This window comes from Myodes glareolus, chromosome 15, assembly GCF_982192425.1.
Source record: "Myodes glareolus chromosome 15, mMyoGla1.1, whole genome shotgun sequence".
NCBI classification, from domain to species: Eukaryota; Metazoa; Chordata; class Mammalia; order Rodentia; family Cricetidae; genus Myodes; species Myodes glareolus.
In genome coordinates this window covers 48375303-48400723 of record NC_142040.1, presented here as the reverse complement: position 1 = coordinate 48400723, position 25421 = coordinate 48375303, and the positions used below count along the sequence as shown (strand labels likewise).

Genomic DNA, 25421 nt, shown 5'->3' with positions numbered 1-25421 from the left:
ATATCTATGTCTTATGTGCCTTTCAGAGGACAGAAAAAGGCACCAGAGTCCTTTGCAACTGGAATGAAGGATTTCTATAGGCTACCTCGTGGGTGCTAGGGACCAAACCCTGGCTCCCTGTAAAAGCAACAAGTATTTTTAACTGCTAACCCAGCTCTCCAGCACCCAGACTGATATTTTTAAAACAGTTTCTTATATGTAAACATAGCCCAACATGGGAATAGATGAATTTTTGAAAATATGTTTCAGTTACTAAGAAAGATATAAGTGTTTGTATGCCAGTTAATGATCAGACTCTGTTCTAGAGATTAAAGTATGGCATAATGCTTAGCATTATTAAAGTGACTTTTGATTGATATTTGAGAAAGGGCACAAGGAGAAGCAGAAATGAGCAAAAGGAAAACTCAATGTATTCTTTGGAGAATATTGCAAAGTTAAAATTGCCTACCAATTTTTTTCTTAATTTGAACCATGATAGTTAGTATCTATAATGTGTCTATCATTGGACATGGGAAAATATTGAGCTCTTAAGAAAGCTACCAATCTACAAAAAAAGCAGGACCCCAAAGAGACTGACAACTAAAGTACCTTCTTATAAGACCTCAATAAGTCCCATATGAAAGAGGAATCTAGATTGTATATCAGCATCTACTATACTTTAATGACCCTTAAATATGGAGCATGGTAACCTTTGCAAATTGGTCAGATCATGATACCAGTTCCAATCTCGTTGAGTTTTCCATGAACCTTCTTCTAGAAACAATTATCAGGCATCTAAAACACATACTTTAATGTGGGTTTTGTGTACTTAGTGTATCCTTAAGCAAGATTATTTTAATACATGGGGTTAAGCTGCTTGTATCAGCCATTTCTCCAATTCTAAATGTACCATAGATAAGACATGATCCAACTGTTCATCACAGTGATGATAAAAATGGAAGCCTCCTAAATCCAACTCATGTAATGATACAAATCTTGATCAAAATGTACAGTTAGTCAAAAATAATTCTCAGGAACCAAATAAAGCTTGTACTATTTCAGTAGCTTGATTTCATGGTCTTCCAAGAGCCATATTGAATCTGTTCAGCTGTTATAAATTGTCTAAATCAACAGAGTTGTCTGGGCTGCTGTGACTGTGTGCAAAACCCAGTAATGAAGGCACAAAGTACATGGTCACAAACATGTTGATCACATCACTTATGTACCTACTTGACCTTATAGTTGGAAACATTTAATAAAAACATTACACCCATTTTGCGTCAAAGGCTGGAAGTGTGACTGCAATTATTTGAGAAGGAACTCTCCTAGTTCAGTGTGGAAAAATGGTTATATCACCAACCTGAGAGTTGTTACAAGTTACTGGCTTGCCTCCAATTGAAAGCCTAGGAAAGTCAGCTTCCTTTTCTTCATCTATAAAAGCATAGAATTAATGAAAGAGAATGAGAACATTAGAATTTTTTTTAAAAAATAGCACCAGTTTCAAAGACAAATTTGTCTATGAAAATTAAATCAATTTTTAAATAGTAGACTTTATTATTTGGATTTTATGACCCATTAATGCAGTTATAACTGGTTTAACAGATGAAATTCTCCAGAGAAAAGAACAAATATTATATATATGAAACATATTATATAAATATATATATATATATATATAAAATGTCTTATAAAGATGGGAAGAAGTGACAAAAGTAGTTTTATTGTAGGAAATGGCTTATGTGATTATCAAATCTAATGAGCCCCATAACTCATCTTCTACAGATGGGAAAACAAGGAAAATCCAATGATGTAAGTCACAACTTGAGTCTAAAAGCCTAGAACCAAGACTGACCATATCTGAGAACAGGAGTAGGTAAGTGCCCCAATTTAAAAAACATTGATTAATTTCCTTGTCTTTTTCCTATCTTTAAGCAGTGGGCCAGATGATGCTCATTAGATTAGTGAAGACTGATCTCCAGGGGCAGTTATGCAGCTGTTCCTAGAATTCCAGGCCTATCTAGTCATCACATTTAAAGCATTCTAAGAAATAAGATAAAGAAATAGATATTAGGGTTATGGTCCAAATTCTTAGATACCTAAAATTAACATTTACCAAAAAAAATGTGGACAGACTCAACATGTTTTCTCACGTGATAGAAATGCACACGTTCAGTAGAGATGCTGATTTAAGTCTCATCATCCTGTGTTGCTCTGAGATCTTTCCCCTTCAAGCACAATTTACCATAAATAAACCATTATGCTTCTATAAGACCAGAAGTACTTATACTGGAAAAGCACTGTGGTTCATGATACTCCACAGTCTGAGCTCATGTTTCCAGGCTTTCAGGCAGCATGCATTGGCACTGTGTGGTATGACAGTGGCAATACCAAGTGCACGTGTCCCTGTTGAGAACCAAGGCTTCAGTGAAATTGCTCATTGAGACATGGGCTAGCACTGCCAGAAACACACCAGACTCATATCACTGACCTTGAGCTACACTTTAATTCTTGCTCATCACATATTCAGAATTCTTTACTGTGATCAGATTTTTCACAAGTTCTACATCACAAGTTACATAATCTTACACAGCCCATCCTTTAAGGTGGTGTGCTCTGCCAAACCAACTCCAGTGTCGTCTGTGTGACATGACATATGTCATTATGCCGGATGGGAGCTACATGTCCTATGGGACTAGGCTTCCTGGAGGTCAATGGCAGACGGCCCGGTATTAGCCACCACTGAGGCATAGATGGGTTTCTCGATTAGCTGGCTATGCAGGATATGGGCTCCGCACAATCTCTTTTAATAATGAGATTCTACATATCTACAAGACAAGGATTATGTCTTCAGGAATAGCTCTGGGATAGGGAAGCACAGTATGGGAATGTATAAGACTACAGCAGAACATTTGTCATACGCGGGGTGTATGATGAGCAAGGAAATAGATGGGTTAGTGTTGATGGACAAAGACTGTTAATATACTTTGAACTTTATGGATAGGCTTGCTAGATCTCAACCCCCATGGTGTCTGCTGCATAAGAAGGTACAAAAAAGTTTATTTCAGCAGGTGCAGAGAACTGATTAGGCATGTTTGGTCACTAGATGGAATAAAGAAAGGCTTAGAAAGAGGAAGGGGCCATGACAGCAATAGCGAGACAGAAACCTTCTAGTCTTAGATAAAATGAAACCACTTGTCTTGAGATTTACATTCCCAGGGACAAGAGTTCCTCTTCTAAGGATGTTTTATGTCTAACACCTGTCCCTGATAATATGCTTTTCTTAAATATTGCTGATGATACTAAAAGAAGCTTTCATACTGTGCTAACTGATGATATATGGCCTTCTGATTTGTTCTTTGTTTGAATACTATATAATGAAAACATGAATTCAGTAAAATCGCAGCAAACTCCAACCACTCTCTTGTGTGTTGTGTCCGTCTGTCATTCGCCAAACTTCTGCCTTCCTGTATACCAAGACCCTGCTTCTCCCACCGTCTGAGTGGCTCCCCTGAGTCGGTCCATGGCAGTGCTCTGAAATCTTTCTCTGACTTAACTTAATCTATTTTTTCTTCCTCCTGTCTATTTTTCCAATAGCAAACAGAATGAGATTTTCAAAGAATAACTTTGCTTTGTTTTCCACTATCGTGATGTAGCCTCCTAACAACTTTTCAGAGTTGCTAAGAAATGAAGAAAATATCTGGGCATAGTGATACACGCCTTTAATCGTAGCACTCAGGAGGCAGAGGTAGATAGATCTCTATGAATTGAAGGCCAGCCTGGTCTACGAAGTGAGTTCCAGGACACAGGGAAATCCTGTCTCAAAAAGCTAAAATAAATAAATACAAAAGAAACGAGGAAACTATCTAATGCACAGTTTTGTTTTTGTTAAGCTAGTTTGCATCAGTACCTTTTACCAGTCTGTAAACCAAGTACACCGGTACTCTAAACAATATGCGAGGCTCCTCCCATCTTAGAATCAATGACTATGTTAGAATCTCTGCCCAGAAACTGAACTTTGCCCAGTTAGTCATGTTTTTAATCTCAACTTAAGCAGCTTTTTCTCAGCAAATACCTTCTTACAGCACTCTCGTCTCGCCCCACAAAGAATCAATTTTCTATTAGATTCTCTCATAGAATATTAAAACTGCCCCTCAAATTACTTATTCCACCTTTTATTTCATTTTATATTTTTATAATTATTTGATTAGTGACAGTTTCTTTTCTCTGAATGAGCAAGATCTAAAACACACAAAAGGAACAATGTTGCTTTAGCTAACATTTTATCCTTAATCTGTAGGCTTCAGTCTCATGCTCCGTGATTCCTGGTTATGTCTTACTGACAAAATATTTAGTTGCTTCGAAGAGAGAGATCTCTTTGGAAATGTGCTGTGGAAAGACACTTTTTTAACATCAAATTGTCAGGGCCTAAGATTTACCCTCTGTGTAACCCTAGAGAAATTCTGTGATACTGTTCAATTTACTTTTCTTCTTCTGGGATAGAGATGACGAGAACACCCATCCACCTTGCTACAGGTCATAAAGTGTTTCTGCAATCCCAGCATTCACAGGGTTGAAACAGGAGAATTATGACTAAGAGGTCGGCTGAAGCTACATAGACCATGTACCTCACTGGTTGTTGAGCCAGTGAAGTGTATCAACCATGCATACGCACAATCCTGTGTCTAACACATAAGCACACTATGAAGGTTGTTAATTCTTGTCATTGGTCCCATATTGTTCTTGGTCTCCAGATAAGAAAATGTTGGCATCTACTACAGGTTTTCAGTATCATCAGAATGTCGATTAGAGTGGGTGAAAATGGCTGGACACAGAATAGAATTTCTCAAAGGCCAAAATAAGGAAAATGGGTCATATCAAGAGAGAAGTAGGAAAAAGAAATTTCTTACAGTGTTGATAAAAGAACTGGAAAACTGCCGGCTAAGGTTAGCATCAAAGAAGAGAGTTCATTCATTCCTTTTAATGTGTTAATTCAAAACATATCTGTTTTAGTTACTTGGTCTTAAGATGTCTAAGAGACAACATCAACATTAAAATGAGAAACTAATTACCAAGTTCTCTAGAAATTATCTTCTTTGATTTCAGAACATTCTTACCAAGAATTTAATGTTCTTTTCCTCTTTATTATGCCAGAGACTAGCTTTCTGGGTCTTTAGTTGTTCTAAAAGGGGATTATGATGAAAAGGGATTTGGATGATGGAGGAAAATAGTCAGATTTTTCACTAAACAGTGAGAGTCCTAGCTCAAGGCCAAGGTGCCCGTTTTTATCAAGGAATTAACTGCAGAGCAGCAAATGGCTTTGAGTGCATGTCTTATGGTTAGAGCCGCCACAACAAAAAACAGCCTGCTGCATCTGGTTCATATCCCATTCAGTGTGTGGCATTTTCATTCCATTAGCTAGCCCTGACATTTCCAGGTTCAGTGGAAGATGCAAAATTGCACATTTCGCTTATAGTGGAGGTGACTTTTAATGCAGGAGGATAAATTATAGTTTCACAAAATTCATTTCGAAAGCCTATACTCCTTTATGAGCGATCCCACCCTCCAACAACCACAATATACCAGGATAACCTCACTAGAATATGCAGAACACATAGCTTACCTCCAGGTACCTTATCAGAATCACATAATCTTTAGTTAGATACAAAACTGAGAGTCAGATTGTGTGATAGCATCTACTGCAAAGATATGACATCTCTGATGATTTTATAAATAATGAATATGGCAACATAAAAACCATTATGGTTGTTTGCGTCTTACAACCTTAAAAGTACTGCATCCAAGTTTCACTGAAGGTTTGACCACTCCTTTATTACAAAAAAACACACAGAACTATGAGACTATACCATTCTGATGCAAAACTTATAGTTGTTAGACAGGACATGCACAGACTATTTTTTTTACCGTTCTTTCTAGAATTTGTATCTCGGTATAGTTAAGTTCAGAAAGAATGTAAGCAATGGGGCATGCACAGTCATTCATGAGGTTTTTCAGTTTCACTAGAGAACCTGCATCAACAGTCTGCATGTAACAGGGCATGACGATGCTCAGTCAATATTTGTTTGCTATTTTTACATTATTTGCCATTGATAAGAGTATTTATGCAATGCCATCTGTTAAATAACATTAGAAAAAAGTCTTGGGTTTGAGGTGACATGCATTTCATAGGATTATTACAAAATAACAATTGTTCTATTTTTTTCAAAGAATATGGCTGAAAATAGTTGCTCTGAGTTTAAAAAATGCAGCCTCTATTTCTCTGCCTTCTAATTTATTTGTATTTGTAAGTACCTTTGTGATCTAAATCCATTTCAATTATTTCATATTCAATCCAGTCCACTCCATTCACATTATGGTCACATAAGTAATCTGGAGTAATTTATCAGTATCATATGCTACACTTCAGCATTCAACATGTCCAATGAATTGTAACCTATGGCTTTAATTAATTAATAAAGATGTTCTGGATGAGAGAAAGTGGATCCGCAGTTTGCTTCTGTGGTTAAAACAGTCTATTGAGGAACAAGCAGACTGTTTTCCCCACATCAGATTCTGAGAACAGAGAGAAAATCCAGAGAGGCTATAAAAGAAAAAGATACTTCCGAATTTACATTTGACACAATATGCAAACTAAGAGTCTCCTATAGTCGAGGTACAAGACTTGGGAGGGTGCCCCATGCCTTCAGAAGCTTACAGTCCAGACAAGTAGAACCCAGGATAAACTAAAATCATCTTTCTCAGTTTAACAAAACTGAAGATTGGTTTAGGAGCAAAAAAAGAGCCTGTCGATGGAACCCTGACACAGCAGTGAGGACATGTGTGTTTACGGTTCTATCCGCAGCTCTACCGTCAGGGTGGACCTTCAACTGGATTAACAGAACCAATGCCTGTTACTGAGGGTCTCCTGGGAGTCCCAAGCTATATAAATATTTGAGTGGGCTATTTCTCCGCTTTCTCTTCAAAAGCAACATTAAACTTCCAGCAGCTGGGAAAGGTTGTTTTTCCCTATTATTGAGATCAGTGAGTCAAGGCATATGTCTTTAATGGAGGTTTTGGCAAGCATGGCATTGGAGCTATTATTAGAATTGAGAGAAGTAAACTGCATAGTTTATTTTCTGTGCTGCAAATACAAATCAATGGTTTAAATGAAACGCTGCAGTTTATAAAATGTGGTAGAAACATTCAGATAAACAAAAGTACTAGTTGAAACACAGCAGTTTTATAATGCAAAATTGTCCAAATGTAAGACTACGGAACTCAAGCAAGGTAAGAACAACACTTGCTCTCCCCCAAAGAACAGAAACCTATGCATGCCAGGAAATGTGCCCAACTTTTAAGGAATCTGGCTCTTTCTGCATCCTCTGGTTGCAAGAAGAGGAGGCTCACTTTAGTTGTATCACAGAATACTGGGGATGCCCAGTTGTGTACCATTATGAATACAAATGCACTGGAACCTAAGGAAAAATCTAACACCTAGAGAAGGATTCTCAGTAAAGTCAGGCCATAGGCTCTCCACTTTGAGGCAGAACGTCATATCTGTAAGTATGCTTGGCCACAGAATGGCTTACCAATATGGCTCCATCACACATGATAAAGTGCACTTACAGTGGCATGTCACTCATACCCACTTCTCCCAATCTTTCCCAGAAACAAATTCTTGCATTTTTTTCAACTTTGCATATGTTCTTGTACATTTCTCCTCTATGGTTCTTGCATTCTTTTAACTGTAGCTTAACCCTGACTTATGACTTTACCCAAACGCCATAAATTCTCTCTGCATGTCTGTGCGTGAGGGTTTGAAGGCTAGAGGTCAACATCAGGAGTCTTCTTCACTTTCTTCTCACCTTATATTTTGAGGCAGAGTCTCTCACTGATGCGCCATCATACCTAGCTCATTCTGCAGTGCTGAGGGTCCAAGGTAAGATGCTCATGCTTGCTTGACAGTGGCTTTTGTGATTTGAGCTATCTTCTAGTTCCTTTATCTTAGTCTTTTTATGTCTGTGCCTCTTCTCGCCATGTTTTCTAGTTGAGGAACACCGAATATTCTTGTTGGCCTGTGTCTTTTTTAAATGAGGGTATATTGTCATTGGATGTTAGCTAACCTCTGGATTTGAATGAGGGTATATAGATATAGGATGTTAGCTAACCTCTGGATTTGAATGAAGGTATATAGTCATAGGATGTTAACTAACCTCTGGATTTGAATAGAGAAAACATAAGAGTCCTCACTTACCTGCCCTAAAAGCTACAGCAAACAATTTCCACTTATGAAGAACAGAGAATGTGGTGCCAACACTCATGAGGACGTTATATAGTATTCACTTGTGCAATGAGAAGGTGTCTGCTTATTCTAGCATGTTCCATTTAAACTATTAAATTTCATTTTCAAAGTTTTAGGCAGATTTGGTTCAATTCAGTGGGTGCTTCCAGAGTAAATATATGTAGCCTAAACAAAATATAAATCAGCAAACTGAGATATGTATCTCTAACATTTGTTTTTTTTAAAAAAAAAGATATGTGCTTTAAAATAAAAATAAGTTAATTTCTAGCTCTTTATTGCTGCATTCCTTTGAATAACATAGTATCTTGCCATAGTTGATCACCTCAAAGGCAGTATTACTTAAACTATAACATCTACTGAACCTGATTGCATAAGCACACCTTATATCTTTCAGTATTAAGTATTTACAAAGCAAAATATTTTGCTAAAATTATAAAAGTGGTTAGAATTATTTGTGCTTAACAAATATAAGTTTAAAACATATGTCTATATTTAAAAACCACTGAAAATATGGTTATGCATACTCTCTTACTCATTAACTTCCCCCAAATATATAAATATAGTTTGTGCCTTATATGTTATCTTAAAAATAATAGATAAATGAACATCATATCTATTTACCCACAATGTTTAAACAGTGAGGTATATTAATACATGCCTGATAAGCACAGCTTTAGGCACAAAAAGGATATCTGGCTTTCATGGAATCACTAAATTGAATAGCCAACTAACGACACAAAGTTCGAAATATAAATCTGTTGATTAAAAATAAATCATTGATGAAATCAGAAGTAAGACAATACCATGGAGACGCTAACAGGAAAACAGCAGTATTTAATTAATCTAATATATAAGTATTCTATTATGATTTCTGTTGCCGTGATAAAAATATTCTGATCAAAAACAAGTCATGGAGGACCGTATTTATTTTCGTTATGCTTCCTGTCACAGTCCATCACTGAGAGAAGCTGGGGTAGAAACGTGGATAGGAAACGTGGGGGATACTGCTTGCTGGCCTGCTCACAGACTCAGGGTTAGCTGGCTTTCTCACACAATCCAGAACTAAATAGTTCTTCCCAGAGTGATCTGGACCCTCCTACATCAGTTAAGACAATTCTTCACCAACATGTCCACAGAGCAATCTGAAGAAGATGAGTATTCAATTGAGACTCTTTTTTAGGTGATTCTACATGTTGTCAAGTTGACAGTTAATCATAACTAGTACAATAAGCATAAAGATGTATTTAAAACAGTATATGTTTAACATGTAATATATGTCATGTTGGATATTAATAACATTAATGTATATGTTCCTGTTAGGCAAAGCTTGATATTTACTGATTAGTGACCAATAACCAGATCTAGGAGGATTTTTGAATCTTTCCTAATGAGAGGATTCTTTTTATTTTGCCAACAAATCATGGTTCATTTAGTTGTATATCTCCCAAAGGAGACTGACTTTGCTTAGCACTTCCTTGCTATAGTTTAGTCACACAGAGTACTCTAGTCTCTTCTTGGTCAATGACTAATGGTGCTTCATACGTTTCTTAGTCAGTGTTCTTTTGCTGTGAAAAGACCATGACCAAGACAATTCTTATAAAACAAAGCATTTAATGGGGGCTTGCTTACAGTTTCAGAGGTTTAGTACATCTGCATCATAGCAGGGAGCATGGCAGTGCACATGCAGATCAGGTGCTGGACAAGTAGCTAAGAGTTCTACATCTGGGTCATTAGGCAACAGTAAGAGGAATAAGACTCTGGGCCTGACTTGGAATTGTGAAACCTCAAAACCCACCCTGAGTGACACACTTCATCCCACAAAGTCACCTTCTAATCCTTCTCAAGTAGTGCCACTCCCAGATGACTAAGCATTCAAATATAAGGGTCTATAGGAGTCATTCTGATTGAAGCCACCATAACAACTAATCCAGTCATGAATCCATCAATGCCTGCAGAGTCTCTCCATTCTAAAGGCAACAACATCAGCATTGTGCTCTGTGGAAACATAGGAACTATCTAAGGATAAATGTGAAATATATGAAAACTTCATTGATTTTGTCATTCTGCTTTGCAATGTAATTCCCAGAAATTACGTGTGATTAAAAGTAAGAAATAACTCGTTTAAACTTTTCCAATTCAAAACTGATGAGATAGCTCAGAAGTCAAAAAGTACTCACTGCTCTCACCAAGGACCTGGATTTGGTTCCCACCACCTACATGGTGGCTTACACCATCAGTAACTTCAGTTCTATGGTATCTTCTTATCTCCATGGCACCAGGCATGAACATGGTACACAGATACACATATTAATTAGATAGGTGGATAGGTAGGTGGACAGATAGATAGGTAGATGATAGATAGATGGATAGATAGATAATAGATAGATAGATGAATAGATGAATAAATAAGTAACCAAACAACCTCTACAACTCCTAAACACTTAGAAATTGGATTTAACAGTCTATTGTATAATTATCATTTTAAAAACATAGTTCCATTAAGTCCTGTAGAAATAAGTATAAAAAGTATGCAAAAGTAAAACATACCATAAACATGTATAAGTAGATAATCTTTTTTGTTTGTTTGTTTGTTTGTTTGTTTGGAGACAGGGTTTCTCTGTAGCTTTGGGGCCTGTCCTGGAACTAGCTCTTGTAGACCAGGCTGGCCTCAAATTCACAGAAATCCACCTGCCTCTACCTCCTGATTAAAAGCATGAGCCACCACTGCCCCGCTAGATAGATTATCTTGAAATAGAATTGTTCAGCCACTTCTTTAGTATGCCTTGACAGCCTGAAAATCAGTCGGAATAAACGTCCTAAAGTCGGCTTCCTTGCAAATGCCGATTTCCATGCTATCTTCTACTATTTGCCCTTCAAAGCTTTCTCCGAGAGTGACTATGGCTGCAGAAAAGGCATTTTCAACTTCTGGGCTTTTCATTCTGTCTTTTTCAAGGAAGGTTTTCCCATTTGCATTGTTCTTTCCCAGGCTGCGGCCTTCCAGAAAGAGTAAGCCCCAGATGGATCTGATTGAAATGAATGTAGCCATTCCTCATTCCAACCACAGAAAAAGGAAACTCCAAACGGACAAACACCACCTGACCGCTCTGTGTCCCAGAAGCGAATCTCCGTCCCAGCTGGGCTGTGCAAACAGCTTCTCTATGCAAACAAAAGAGTATCATCCAGAACATTTTTCAGCTCTGTGTACCAGTACTATGTCATCTGGGCCTCATGTCACCATACACCAAACCCAAGTGCTTGGTCATTGATTCTGCTTTGTGTGCACTTCATCCACACAGACTGGACATGTTCCTTCTTAGTTTCCAACCTTTTGGCCCATGGAGGGGAACCCACCAGCTACAGCAGCTGAGGTCAGCACGTTCTGGCTGGAAAATTTTGCCAGATGAGATGAATACAGTTGGAGCTAAAACACACTCCATCATCTTCACTCAGGGTCAAAGCATGGGGGAGTTTCTTGGACATGACAATGACGAAACTCCATTGCTCTTAAGAAGGTACCACCCTCCGGCAGGCATTGTCAGAGCCAAGTTTATAGGGAAAAAAAAAACTCTCTGTTCTGAGCTTGCTCTCATCTTGCTTCATCATCAAAAGGTAATTAGATTTCTCAGCTCATATAGTCTCTCCAAGCAGGAAGAACAGAAAACAGAAATGTCACAAACCTGTATGTGTGAGTCATCTGTAATTTTGTGTGGATAACTCATCCACCGTTGATAAGGACAAAGGCACAATTTTCCCCCTGATGGAGAACAGTGCATGCACATCCGCGTGCCCTCGAGCACCTAGACGATGAGAGATGGATGCTAAACAATGCTGCCTTCCTCCCAGGACCTGCCGTCCTCAATAGAAATTGTATAAAGGGCTGATTCATCAAAATGAGTCACTCCCTTGCGGGCCAAGGTTCTAGAAGCTTATGCCCCAAGGGACAAGGCCTGGACACTTTGTCCTTCTGGTGTGGGCAACTGCTCTCCAACTACTTGTTAAAATATTTTTTTTAATTTTTTTAAAATTTAAAACCGAATATTTCTATTTTGTTCTTTCTCAAAAACAAACAATGTTTTGGCTAATTAAAAAAATTAATTTAAAAAAATTAATTTTTATTTTAGCTGTGAGCCATGGTCTTTCCCCAGAATAAAGAGTCAATGGGAAACATGCTATTCCCTATTATATATGTTAATAATACCTTCCATTTGAAGGCCATATCTAAAGTATTTTACATATGTATTTTACTTTTAAGATATCTTATATACATTTAGTCATATATTTACTTAGTCATTTATTTCTGCCCATGTCCATCCATGCATGTATGTATGTTTTCATACCAAGGCATTCATGTGGAGGCCAGGGAACAACTCGGAGGAATCTGCTTTCTTCTTACACCATGTAGATTCCAGTGTTATATCTCAGAGACTAGAACTTGGCATCTTCACCCTCAGGGTCATCTTCCTGGCTCCTAAGGAATTTTTTTAAAACCATGTGTCTCTGATGAATGTAAAATTCTCATTTGAAAGAAGGGTTTGAAGGACTAAAATTGTGAACAACCAAGACAGCGGGGAAGGACCACTGATGTAAGAGGTAGGACATTTTTATTCTAGCTCTGCCTGTGGTCTCGGTTCGCTAACAGACCCTGAGAAATCACTTCATTGTGTACAGTCTGATTCCTCTACTATGGTAAGATGTGAGTGGGGGAAATTCAACCAGGTGCATGAACCATCTACACTCTGCTGTAGATACGTGTGTGCATAAATGAACACAAACCCTTCTGTATTGACATACTTCAGCAAGAGAGAAACAAATGCTATTTGAAATCCTTTTTGAGAGAAGTTTAAAAATGTCTAGAAAGGACATAATTCTATCTTTCATGAAACCTCTCCAATCCAATATCCTACTGCTCCATTTTTACTTCACATTGACCCCAAAATACTGTTCAATGGCTTTCTTGCTCATAATATCATGCAATTTTTGTAAGTCAAAGACATGAAATAACAACATACATAAATATAAAAGATGTTTTTCTAGGTAATCATAATATGCATATAAAGTATAATAGATGAAGCTTATCTACATATACACAAAATTTTCCCTGGCCATTATTACTTGCTACATTGCTTCCTGTGACGTATGCAATGGAAATATGAGTAAGAACGGTATGTTTATGGAAAACCTTTCCATAAGTAATTCAGAATTATGTGCATATTCAAAGCTCTTAGAAAAACTTCAGTCGAAAATCTACTTGCTTACACTTGGGTTAGAGTTTCCCAAACTTATCTGACTGTGACAGTCTTTATGACCAAGATTCCTGTGGAGATTGCGTGAGCAGTGATTCGGAAGCAAGCTGCAAAATTGGACCACAGTAGCTTGTATTCTAGACAGAATGTTTGTCATCCCATCCATTCACATGCTGGTGGAAACCTCAACCCTCAACAAAATTATATTTGACAAGAAAACTTCGAGAAATAATAAGGCTTTCATAAGACTATGAACATGGGGCTATGATGGGAAGATTTGTGTCCTTATAATAAAAGGAAGAACAGGCAGTGCTCTTAACCTCTGAGCCATCTCTCCAGCCCTTTTTTTAAAAAAAAATATTTATTTATTATATAGACAATAGTCTGTCTGTGTGTATACCCGCAGGTCAGAAGAGGGCACCAGACCCCATTATGAGATGGTTGTGAGCCACCATGTGGTTGCTGGGAATTGAACTCAGGACCTTTAGGAAGAACAGCATAGAAACTCTCCCTCCCTCTCTGTCTCCCCTCCACCCCCGTGTGTGTGTGTGTGTGTGTGTGTGTGTGTGTGTGTGTGCGTGTTTCTTCCCCACCCCGTCTTCTGTCTGTCTCCTTCAGTCTTTCTCTTTCTCCTTTCATCCCTCTCTCTTTCTCCTCCACCCCAGGGGAAAAAAAGAAGTCCTCTGAGCACAAATAATGTGACTGATATGATGGGCATTCGCGACCCAGCAAAATGATCTTCACCCAGAACTAAATCTTCTAGCTTCATTTTGGATAATCTAGCCTTAGAGCTGTGTGAAATAAGTGCCTTCTCCTTAAACTGCAAATGAAGTTTTGTTGCCACTACCAAAGAAGACTCTAGAACATGTAAGAAAATTGTAGCCTAACCAGTGAATCAGTGTGAGCTTTACAAAAACCACTAAGAGAAAGGGCACTGAAATTTCTCCCAATATATCTTTGAAATTTTTGTAGTTTGGACTGAAATGAGCCAACAAAACAATACTAATTTCCCCCAACTGAACTGCTAGACTTTAACAGAAATACAAAAGGAGTGGACGAAGACACAGAATAGAGTCAGGAGGGAAACCAGTGAACACTGAATTAACCTGCATTTATTTTCTATTTGCTTTATATACCCCACTCCAAAAGAGGAGGGGAGAGGCAAAAGACTTCTTTGCCAAGATACAAAGAACAAACAGAGCAATTACCTCTTCAATACTTGAAACATCCTGGGTTAAGTATTCTGTTGTTTAGGCAGGACAGGCAGTGACCACACCTTAGGTCAAGCATCCTGTAGGCAGCCACTCCCTGGGTCAAACTTCCTATTATATCCTTGAAGTAGCAAGAATAGGCCTGAATTCTCTGATCTTTAGACAAGGTGAAACAGACCAACTTCTGGGGGCACCGGTAGGCCTGTTTCAGGAAATGATGCAAATTGAAGTGCTTGAAGAATCTTTAATATGATAAAAATACAAGGTATGAAATTCTCAAAGAATTAATACAAATTATTAATTATTATATAATTTGTATATTAATTATCATATAATTTGTATATAATTAATTATTATATAATTTGTATTAGTTAATACAAATTAATACAAATATGTATCAACATTTTCAATACAAATATGTATCAACATTTTCAAAAGATACTTATGATTCCTTTTCAGACATTTTTATCTGCCTCCCTCCCTTCCCTGCTGTACTGACCTCTCTCTCCTCCCTAATTAAAGTGTCCCCTATTTTTCCCGTTTTCCCTTTCATATCACTTGTACCCTTCTCGTCCCTCCTCTGCTGCTCTTTTGCTCACCATTGTCCCTTTCTACATCTGAAGATTTGGAGTTAGAACTAGGAGCTACAAATGATTGAAAGCACATAGAGCCCAACTGGATACCCACTGAAGTCATCCACATACAAGTAACATTATACAGATTTAATGAAATGTACTTATATATTTAGGAATATATATATATATATATATATGTATATATATATATATATATATATATATATATCAACAATTAAGGAAAAAGAGGCCATGAATTTTAGAACAAGTAGTGAGGGATATATGAGATTGGTTGGAGAGAGAAAAGGAAAGGAATAATAATGTAATTATAATTTTCAGATTTTTCTCATATGATATATTTTGACACTATTTTTCTCTCCTGAAACTCCTCCCAAATCCTTCCCACCTCCCTACCCACACAAGTTTATGTCCTTTCTCTCTTTTTCTGATGAACAAACTACCAAGGTGAAAATCAAGACAAATAAACTAAAAAGACAAAAATATGCCAAAATAAAACAAAATCAAATAAAAGACCTAAAAGAAAAGAGAAGAAAACAAAAGAAAAAGGGGGATAGAGGTCTTTTGTACCAGCTAACTACTCCTGGGTATAGGGCCTGCCCTGGGATGTGGTTGATATATACCCAGTAACACTCCGTTGGAGGAAACTGGTTTTCTCTTTTTCAGTAAGTGTCCACCGCAAATCGCTTCTTGGTTATGAGCAGAACCCCAAGTCCACTTTTAGCCCTCTCAGTTTTGAACCCCATTTAGCTTGAACTTGTGTGAGTCTTGGAGCGATGCCACAGTCTCTGTGCATTCATAGATGTATGTGTCTTGTGTCAGGAAGATAACGTTAGAGTCATCTGTCACCTCCGACTCTCACACTCTTTCTGCCTCCTCTCCCACATAGATCCTGGGTTTCACAAAGGCATCCCATTTTGACTGAGCTCCAGAGTTTCTCACTCTTTGCACATACCTAGTTGTGAGTCTCTAACTTAATTTCCATCTACTGCAAGAAGTTTCTCTGATGGGGATTGAGTGAGTCACCCATCTCTGGGTATATCAATGTATCATAAGGAATCATTTTATTGCTGCTCCTTTAGCAGAACAATAATAGAAGATTTTCCTCTAAGCCCATGATATATCTAGTATCAGGTTCTTGACACTTTAGCAGGTTCAAGTATGGGTTCTACTTCATGGAACAGACCTTAAATCCAGGCAGAAAGTGGTTGGTTACTTCCATAATATTTGTGCCACTATTGTACCAATATATCTTGCAGAAAGGTCCCTGTTACAGGTCCCATGGTTTGTATCTAGATGACATTTATAATTATCTTCCTCCTCTGTATCATACAAGGTACCTTCCAGCACCATGAATGCTGATCAACAAGGATTGAAGCATAATTTAAATATTTATGGTCACTTTTCTATAATTGATTTTACATGTAATATATATATATATGTGTGTGTGTATGTGTATTTACATGTTTTATATATATGTGTGTGTGTGTGTGTTTACCTTCCTAAATATATAAATATGACCTTCCCAGTCAGTATAATGTTCAGTATAATGTTACTCATACATTTATGTTTTTCAGGATTGACGATTTAGTATTAGATAACTAATTTATGAGGAAGACTATTTCTCCAACTCTCAGCCTTCTTCAGTTTCCTGTAATCCTTTGTCTAGAGTTGAGGGCTACCGAGTTTTTCTCCTACTACATTAGCAGTCTATTCATATTGCCTTTATACAGGCCATGTTTAGAAAGCCATTTTGTGGGATTTCATGGGTATAGCTCCTCTGACATTTCTAGGAGACACAATCTCACAGCAAATTTCCTGGTCCTCTGGCAAATTTCCTGTTCCATCCCTTTTTCCCCAACTTCCCCTGCATCTTAGATGTAAGCGTTGTATTATAGATCAATCAGTACGGAGCTCCACAACTGCATTTCGATCAGTTGTGGTTTTCTGTAATGTTTTGACATCTGCTTCAAAGAGAAAGGGTTTTCTTGATGGGGGACGAGGATTACATCTATCTGTGAGTATTGTGGGTAAATATTCAGAACATTTGAGTTAGAATTTAAGTTAGGTTTAAGTTAGAATGATCCTTATAGTATTATGTGTTTGAATATCTGTTCACCAGTTGGTGAAATTATTTGGGAAGGATGAAATGGTGTGATCTTGTTAGAAGTCTGTCACTAGGATCAGGCTTTAAAGTTTCAAAAGCCAAATAAACTGGTTCTTCTATAATTTCCCTTGGCCACGGTATTTTAGCACACTAATAGAACAATAACAAAGACAGAAGTTGGTGTCATGGAGTGGGCACTGTTGACAGACTTGATTATGTGGAATTTTGTCAGAAAAGTGTGGAAGACTTTGGGACTTTGGACTTTAGAGGTGATTGAAGATTATAAGCAAGATTTAATAGGCCTTCCTAGTAAGAGCTTGAAAGACAATAGGGCTGAGAGCACTGGATTATGGAGGCCCAGCAAAAGGGTTTCAGGGTAAACAAAAATAACCAGCTGAGAGACTATTTTTATACTCTTTTGACAAACAATATGGCTGCTTTCTGTCCTTGTCCTAGGAATCTTCCTGATACTAAATGGAATATTATTAAATTAATTTTCTTAGCAGAGATTTCAAGATAGTAATATTGACTATATCATTGTGGTTATTAGAAATTTCTCTTATATGGGCCTACAATGAAAAGGAGCAAGAAGGGTATAAAAGAAAATTTTATACAAATTTAATGCAAGAACGGTACCAGGCTTACCCACAAAGGACAACTGAACTTGGCAAAATTAGCCACATGGTTCTGACTTTAGAGTCATGAAGGATACCTGATTAAAGAGGTTGCAGAATCTTCCAAGGAGAACTGCGGACAGATAGCGGAACCAGTCAGAGAGAGAGCGGTGTGCTGCAGTCCACAAACCTGGAAGGATGAATCCACTAAAGCCCTCTGACATAAGACATGGAACTATAGGATTTCAACAAAATTCCCACCGGCCAATTTGATGAAGGCAATTCCTCAATTGAGATTCTCTCTTCCCAAGCCATGTTTTGGTTTGTGTAAAGCTTTAAAAAAAACTGTAAATGTGACAGGAATTAGTCTCAAGAAAACCAAATTTATTGAAGAAGAAAAAGCACTTTTGTGCATTTGTTGACATTGAGCTTACATTTTTATTAGCCTAAAAAAGAAACAAGGAAGTATGAAAGAAGCATTGAAAACAGAAAGAATTTTGGTAAGAACTAAAGATAGAATAGTTTTATAAATAAATAGAAAAATAATTTCAAGAACACAAATAGTTCATTCAAAACATTGGATTTTCAACTAACAGAGGAACATAGCATATTACACAATGGAACAAAATTATATAAGACAGGAAAGAATAACTGAACCTACAAGATATGAACACATACATAATTAGCTACTGTATCTAGAATCCATTTGATGTCTACCAAGATCTCCATTTTCTGACACTGTGTTTTATGGGTCATAAACATGACAACATAAGGTACTCTTTTCCACTCTATGAATTAAGTCACACTGAACAAAATGTAGGATGCTGGCAAAGTATGTCACAGAAGCAAGGATTGCAATTTCCTACCACAATTATAAACATCAAGCCAGCTGCTGGGAAGCAATGTTAAGAATTAAGCTTCTACCAGTATAAAATCTGATCCCTATGCATTGTTAAGAATTTATAGCACTGGGAACACTAGAAACTACAATTTACTTTTGGTTTTTTCTTTCATGTCTAGGAGCTGGAGAGTGCACTGTGCTCCTTCTGAGCTGTTGATAAATTATGAAAACTTATTGTATGTGGCCTGATCAGAACATTGTAGAACAATGCTAAATAAAATTAATCTATTGCAGGAAGAGCTGACTCATAAATTAAGCCGACAAATCTCAGAGTACTTCCTGTACTCAAGATAGCATGCTGAGGGTCTATGAAGTCAAAGAGAATCGTATTTGAATTCTTCTGCACACGCTTACGAACCACTACTTTGTACTCATGGCTTGGTTTCTTTGTTTCAGGTAAAATTTCATAGCTTTTTTAACTACCTCTTCCTCTGTCTTTATATCAAATTATCTAGTCAGCATAAGCAGTTTGATGACTCCACTAAAACAGAAAAAACAAACCTATCAACTGCGAATCAACTGTCTTTTAGAGGTTAAATCACATTTTCAAATCTGATAATGTTTAGCAAGATACATTTTGTTCTGAAGTAAATGCTGAGTTGTATTTTTAGGCATAAAAAATGACGTGTTTATTTGGAACAAACTTAGACTAAAGCTGTAATCATAAAACGTTTAAGGAATATGAAGATAAATAACAATGTGTCAAACCACTGTTACAATCACAGACTTCGCCTTCTTAGTATTTAGTAGTCTGGAACTGTTTTCAGGTAAAAAAAAAAATAACACTAATTACAAATAATCAAACAGATCACTCATAAACCATGAAATGGCCAGACTAAGTTCAGAGTAAATTAAAAAAAAAGACAAAGTGGTCAAGACAACAAGAATGAACAGGAAGTAAACAAAATGAGCTCCCACTGCTGTCTGGACACGTTTTTCTGTGTGAATGCTGACTGGCATCTGAGTTGGCTGAATTGATTCTGGCTAAGCCTAGGCAGATAATTACATGACTGACTAAGTGAAGCACAGGCTCTTGGGGGGAACTTTTGGCAAAAGTACCACAGTGGGGGAAGAGAAGCAGTGCAGTCAATGAATGTTCTACTTGTATCAGGCCTGGCTTCCTCTTATTTTGGATAAAGCACAATCATTCTGCGTCACTGATTGTAGTCTGTGACCTCTCTGGATGAACATGATGAGGCTTAATGAATTTATCTATCGCCATTAGATTTTTTACATGTTAATTTATTTGTAATACTAAAGCGACAAACAGGCCATAGTTGTTAGAACAGACTATAGTTATAATAATGAGGCCATAGATGAGGAGCAGATCAATAGATGCTGTAGAAGCTGCATCACAGAGGGGCATGTGGTGCCGCAGAGGGGTCAATCATCCAGGTTTGAGTTCTAGCCAGTGACTATGTGCGTGTAGCCAAGTATGTGTAGGCAGCTCTGTGGGTGTGGGCAACTCACGGATCAGTCTGCAGCGTCCTTGCCTATATAACGCAAATAATAATATCAACTTCACAATCTTTTGGCTTTTTACTGTCTAAAGATCTCTATTTTAGAAATATTTAAACAATTTCCAAGGTAATTCGTTTATACAAATGCAGATAATCACATGTATTTTAAAATTAAAGTTGGTAAGAGAATCAAAACCCACAAAGAAGCAAATATTCTTCGATTTGTTATTAGCTTATATTCTTCACTCACATTGTAAGCTGATTTGAAGATTAACCATTTCTTTTGTTTGGCTGGTTTATTTTTGTTTGTTTGTTTTGTGCAAGATGAAATCTCAATGTAGTTTGGATTTACATTTCACTGATGGCTAAGAATGTTGAGCATTTCTCTGCTTCTCAGCCATTTGAGTTTTCTCTATTGAGGTTCCTGTTTAGCTCTGTACCCCATTTTTAAAGTGAATTACTTGATACTTTGATATCTAGTTTTTGAATTCTTTATATATTTTGTATATTAGTCCTCTATTGGATGTGGAATTGATAAAAATAATCCCATCTGTAGGCTACTACTTTGTCTGAATGATAGTATTCTTTGTCTTATAGAAACATTTCACCTCATGAAGTATCATTTAATTGTTGATCTTAGCACCTGCTCTAATGGATTCTGTTCAGGGAGTTTTCTTCTGTGACCATGATTTCAAAATTATTTCCCCACTGTCTCTTCTATCATGTTCAATGTATCTGGTTTTATGTTAATGCCAATTATCCACTTGGAGTTGAATTTTATACAGGCTGATAAGTATAGATCTATTTGCATTCTTCTACATGCAGACATCCAGGTAGATAAGCATCATTTGTTGAAGACGTTATGTTTTATCCAGTGTGTAATTTTGGCTTCTTTATCAAAAAATCAGGTGTCCATAAGTGTGTGGGCTTATGTCTGAATCTTCAATTAGATTCCATTGATCAATGTGTCTTTTTTATGCCAATACCATGCGGTTTTTAATCACTCCAGCTTTAATATGAGGATTAAACATTGTTCACAGCATGGGTGCATATTATGCAATTTTTGATAATATTACAATGCTCACCTAAAACCCTAAGTTGTCTAAACTCCTCCCCAATGGGAACTGAAGAGATCATAAACTCTAGAATTATACTATGTGACTTTGGTGGTACAAAACTCAGTGCAACTTGGACATGCATCCAAGGTCCTTGTCTAAGTAATCAGAAAGTCACTCCACAAGGACAACAGCTTTGATTTCAACTTAAAATAACTGGGTAGAAAAGGTTACCTTTTCCATAGATAGCAAAATAAATTAAATTATGTAAGAAAAATAAAGCTACCTCAGACATTATTGCTATTGACTACATGTGGCAATGCAGTCAGTCATTAATATTTTCACAATCTTACTTAACTTTTCTTTATATTTACTAAAAGAATCAAAATATGCATACTTCCTATAAAGATAGAAAAACCCTTACATAAGACCCTTAGTTTTCTTGATTTATTTTTAGCAGTAACACTTTTCTATATTCTATTTCATAGTAACACATTTCTATATTCTATTTCATAGCCATCTTTCTATCAATACCATCCAGAAAAAAAGTGAATATCATATTGCTTTACTAATGCATGGATGCTGATGATTGGTAAATAGGTGTTAGGCAGATATTATTACAGGTTTATAAATATGTAATAAATTGACAGCTAAAATGGAAAGGACAACAATCAAATAAGCAAAGAACAATAACAAACTTAATAATTCTAAATACTTCAGTAAGCCTAAAGAAACCAGAATTCTCTTATATTAGTGGTTGGAATACAAAATTGTGTAGCTATTCTAGGAAACACTTGGGCAGTTTCCTATAAACCAATTTATGCTTGCCATATGTATGAATAATCCACTAGGGTATTTCTCTTGAATGAATTAACATTTATTTTCAAAATGCTTTTGTAGCAGATAATTTCTACTTGATTCATTTAAAGGTGACAAAAATTTGAAATAGTCCATGAATGAGTAAAGTGGGGACCATTAAGACATTAGAATAGCATTCTGCGCTGGAAAAGAGAAGCAGTGTGTTAAGACAAGTGACAGCAAGGATGAGTCAGGAGCATGAGCATGAGTGAAAGGAACCAGTTCCAACCAGCTCCATGTTGTTTAATTCTATGTACCAGCTTTTGTAAGAAAAGCAATAATATATACAACTGCCAAGGTACTCTGTGGTTACCAGGGAGTAAAGATAAGGTAAGCATAGCTTGACCTTAAAGTGGTAACAGAAATTGGAGGGATAATGGAAGTGTTAGGAAATCCAGTTTCAAGAGTGATTACATGAGTCTACCAACGTATAGATCTCACACAACCGAATTTCTAAACAAAGAGTGTATTTTGTGTACATTTAAAAATTAAAAACACAGTTAAAATACCATGTTTTTGTTTGAGAATTTGAGTTTTGAGGAATTAATACCAAGAAATAATATTAACAAAACAACATTCTGGCACACTGGCATTTATTTATTGTCATAGCATAACAAAGTAATTTGTTTCCCACACTACAGAGGAAAATTTAAATAATAGCTGCAAGGTGAGAATTGCTACAGATGGCCCAATAACACCTAATTCATGATAGATAGAAGCTTAGAGAAACAAGAAAATAATCCTAAAAGTTTTCAAAATAGTTCCAAAATCACGGAGGGAATTTCTGGGAAATTAACATTAAAGCTTTATAAGAATTTCTTACAGATGCAATCATCCTAAAGTCTTGGGTTTTCTGGGGGTTTTTATTGATTTTATTGAGCTATACATTTTTCTCCACTCCCCTCCCTGCCTCTCCCCTCCCCTTCAATCCTTAACAGAAGCTAAACATCTGCCCTCTGTATCTATGGCTTTCTTTCTATTTTAATTTGAAAAGGGAAAAATAATAAGTTTGCACTTTGCTGAGATAGTTTAGTAGATGGGTGCTGAAGCATGAATAATAAAACTCAGAGAGAAATTGGGGTTCAACCTGGAGACTGGAAAAGCCAAGCAGCCAGTCACTGGCTCTTAACTTGACCTCAGTCCGACATGGCCATCTTGCCTCCAGGAACATCAGAATGAGACTGTGTCTGAGAGCTGTCTCCTCCCATTTTATAATTCTATCTAGGGTTGGGACTAACGGCATGCACCACTGGGATTAAAGGCATGCATTTCCTAGTTTCTATTGCAACTAGTGTGGCTATTGGGATTAAAGGTGTATGTTACCACTGCCTGATCTATAAGGCTGGCCAGTGTGATCCTCAGGCAAGTTTTATTTATTAAAATACAGATGAAATGCCACTACAGGGTGCTGAGTATATAAGTAACTAAAAGCATGTCACTTAAGACTTTTCAGATTCTAAGTCATCTCTCTTTTTTACCAACAATATTATCAATAGGTTCATGTAATTTTAAACGCCTTCATGTCACATCCTAGTGTCCCCAAGAGCATGGAATTGTTATTCACATCACTTCCTCTTCTTTTTTTTTCAGTTTGGGTTTTGTTTTTTGTTCTTTTAGATACAATTTTATTTTTAATATATGAAGTATTTAAAACTAAAGACATTCAAAAAACAAACCCACTAACTCCAGACCTTCTTACTTTCTTCAGGAATCCCTTACTTCCTTCTCAACCAGCCCTTCCTCTGCCACTCTCCTTTCTTCCCTGTCATTGAAACTGTTCATCACTAACCAGTGTGATGTGAATTTCACCTCTACTGTCTTCCCACAATCAACGGCAAACCCCTTAATGACTGGTGGACTCAGAGGGAGTCAAGAGGCAGAGGGAGTTTTTCTGAAGACTCTGAAGTCATGAACATATGAATCATTGTTGTGTCCTACAGAACTACCTGTCTCTCACTAGGAGCTGGACCATCCTGATCATTTCTACTCCCCAACCTGGTTGTCTCTAAATCTTGGTCCTCTTACATCTGTCTCCTGAAATTAGCTGTCCTAGAATAATATTCAGTACATTCAGCAATAAACAAATTCCCCACCTCTTCAGCGTTAAAAATACAGAGAATTTAGACAACAATGAGGACACTAAGAGAGACTTACATAGATCCTATCTACATAGGAAGTAGAAAAAGACAAGATCTCCTGAGTAAATTGGGAGCATGGGGACCTTGGGGGAGGGTTGAAGTTGGGAGGGGAGAGGAAAGGAAGGGAGCAGAGAAAAATGTAGAACTCAATAAAAATCAATAAAAAAATAAAATAAAAAATACAGAGACGCTGAAGGAAACAGGCTAAACCAAAAGTCCTGTTTTTGAAATTTGATTGATATATTCCCCTGACATTACTTCCTCTTAAAATTTTGTTTCTGATTTACAATATTATTTCCTGAACCAGCATTTCATTAAATACTAAATTCTTCTCAGTCACCACTAAGAGAGGAGGCAATCACATTATCAGAGTATGTGACTTGTTCTATATGGAGTTTCAGGTTTGTTTTGTGGGCAAACCCCTACAATTATTCCAGACTTTATTGCACATTTCCCTTTGTGAGTCATATTCAAACATCTTTCTGCATTCAGGTTAAAGTCCTGCTAAAAGAGGACAAAGAAAAATAATAAGATATTTTAGAGCATACCTAATCGTACAAATCTAAGGCATCCTAAATAGATTTTAATTTTCACAGCATGAAGCATATACAGAAATTTAGGATGAGGTGCTTTTAAAATAATGCATTAAAAGTGAAATAAATACAAAGATAAATTTAGTTCTTTTTAAAATAAAAACCATCTCTAATTATCTAAATTTACCCAGGAATAAAAACATCTCTGTCAGGGCAATCATATTGTTCTTATGTACATAAAATATTCTTGTTAATTGTGTCATGCATTCATTTAACCACTTCTGATTATACTCAAGAACAGCTGAGACATTCAGCCTCACAGATGAGAAATAACTGGATTCTTGGGGCTTTCCATTGGTAGACAGCATTGTTAGACTAACTGGACCATGCCTGTCATGTAAGCCACTCTAAATTAATCAGTATGTGTTTA

At 36.8% G+C, this 25421-nt stretch overlaps 1 long non-coding RNA gene across 3 annotated transcripts in view; it reads right to left on the bottom strand.

Annotated features, from left to right (window-relative positions):
• Positions 1-25421, bottom strand: part of LOC125396640 (uncharacterized) — a 75412-nt gene that overhangs the window by 12518 nt on the left and 37473 nt on the right. For all 3 annotated transcript variants that reach the window (XR_014997019.2, XR_014997021.2, XR_014997020.2), the window contains one exon: positions 1340-1410. This is a non-coding gene — a long non-coding RNA (uncharacterized LOC125396640). The remainder of the gene's footprint in view (positions 1-1339; positions 1411-25421) is intronic.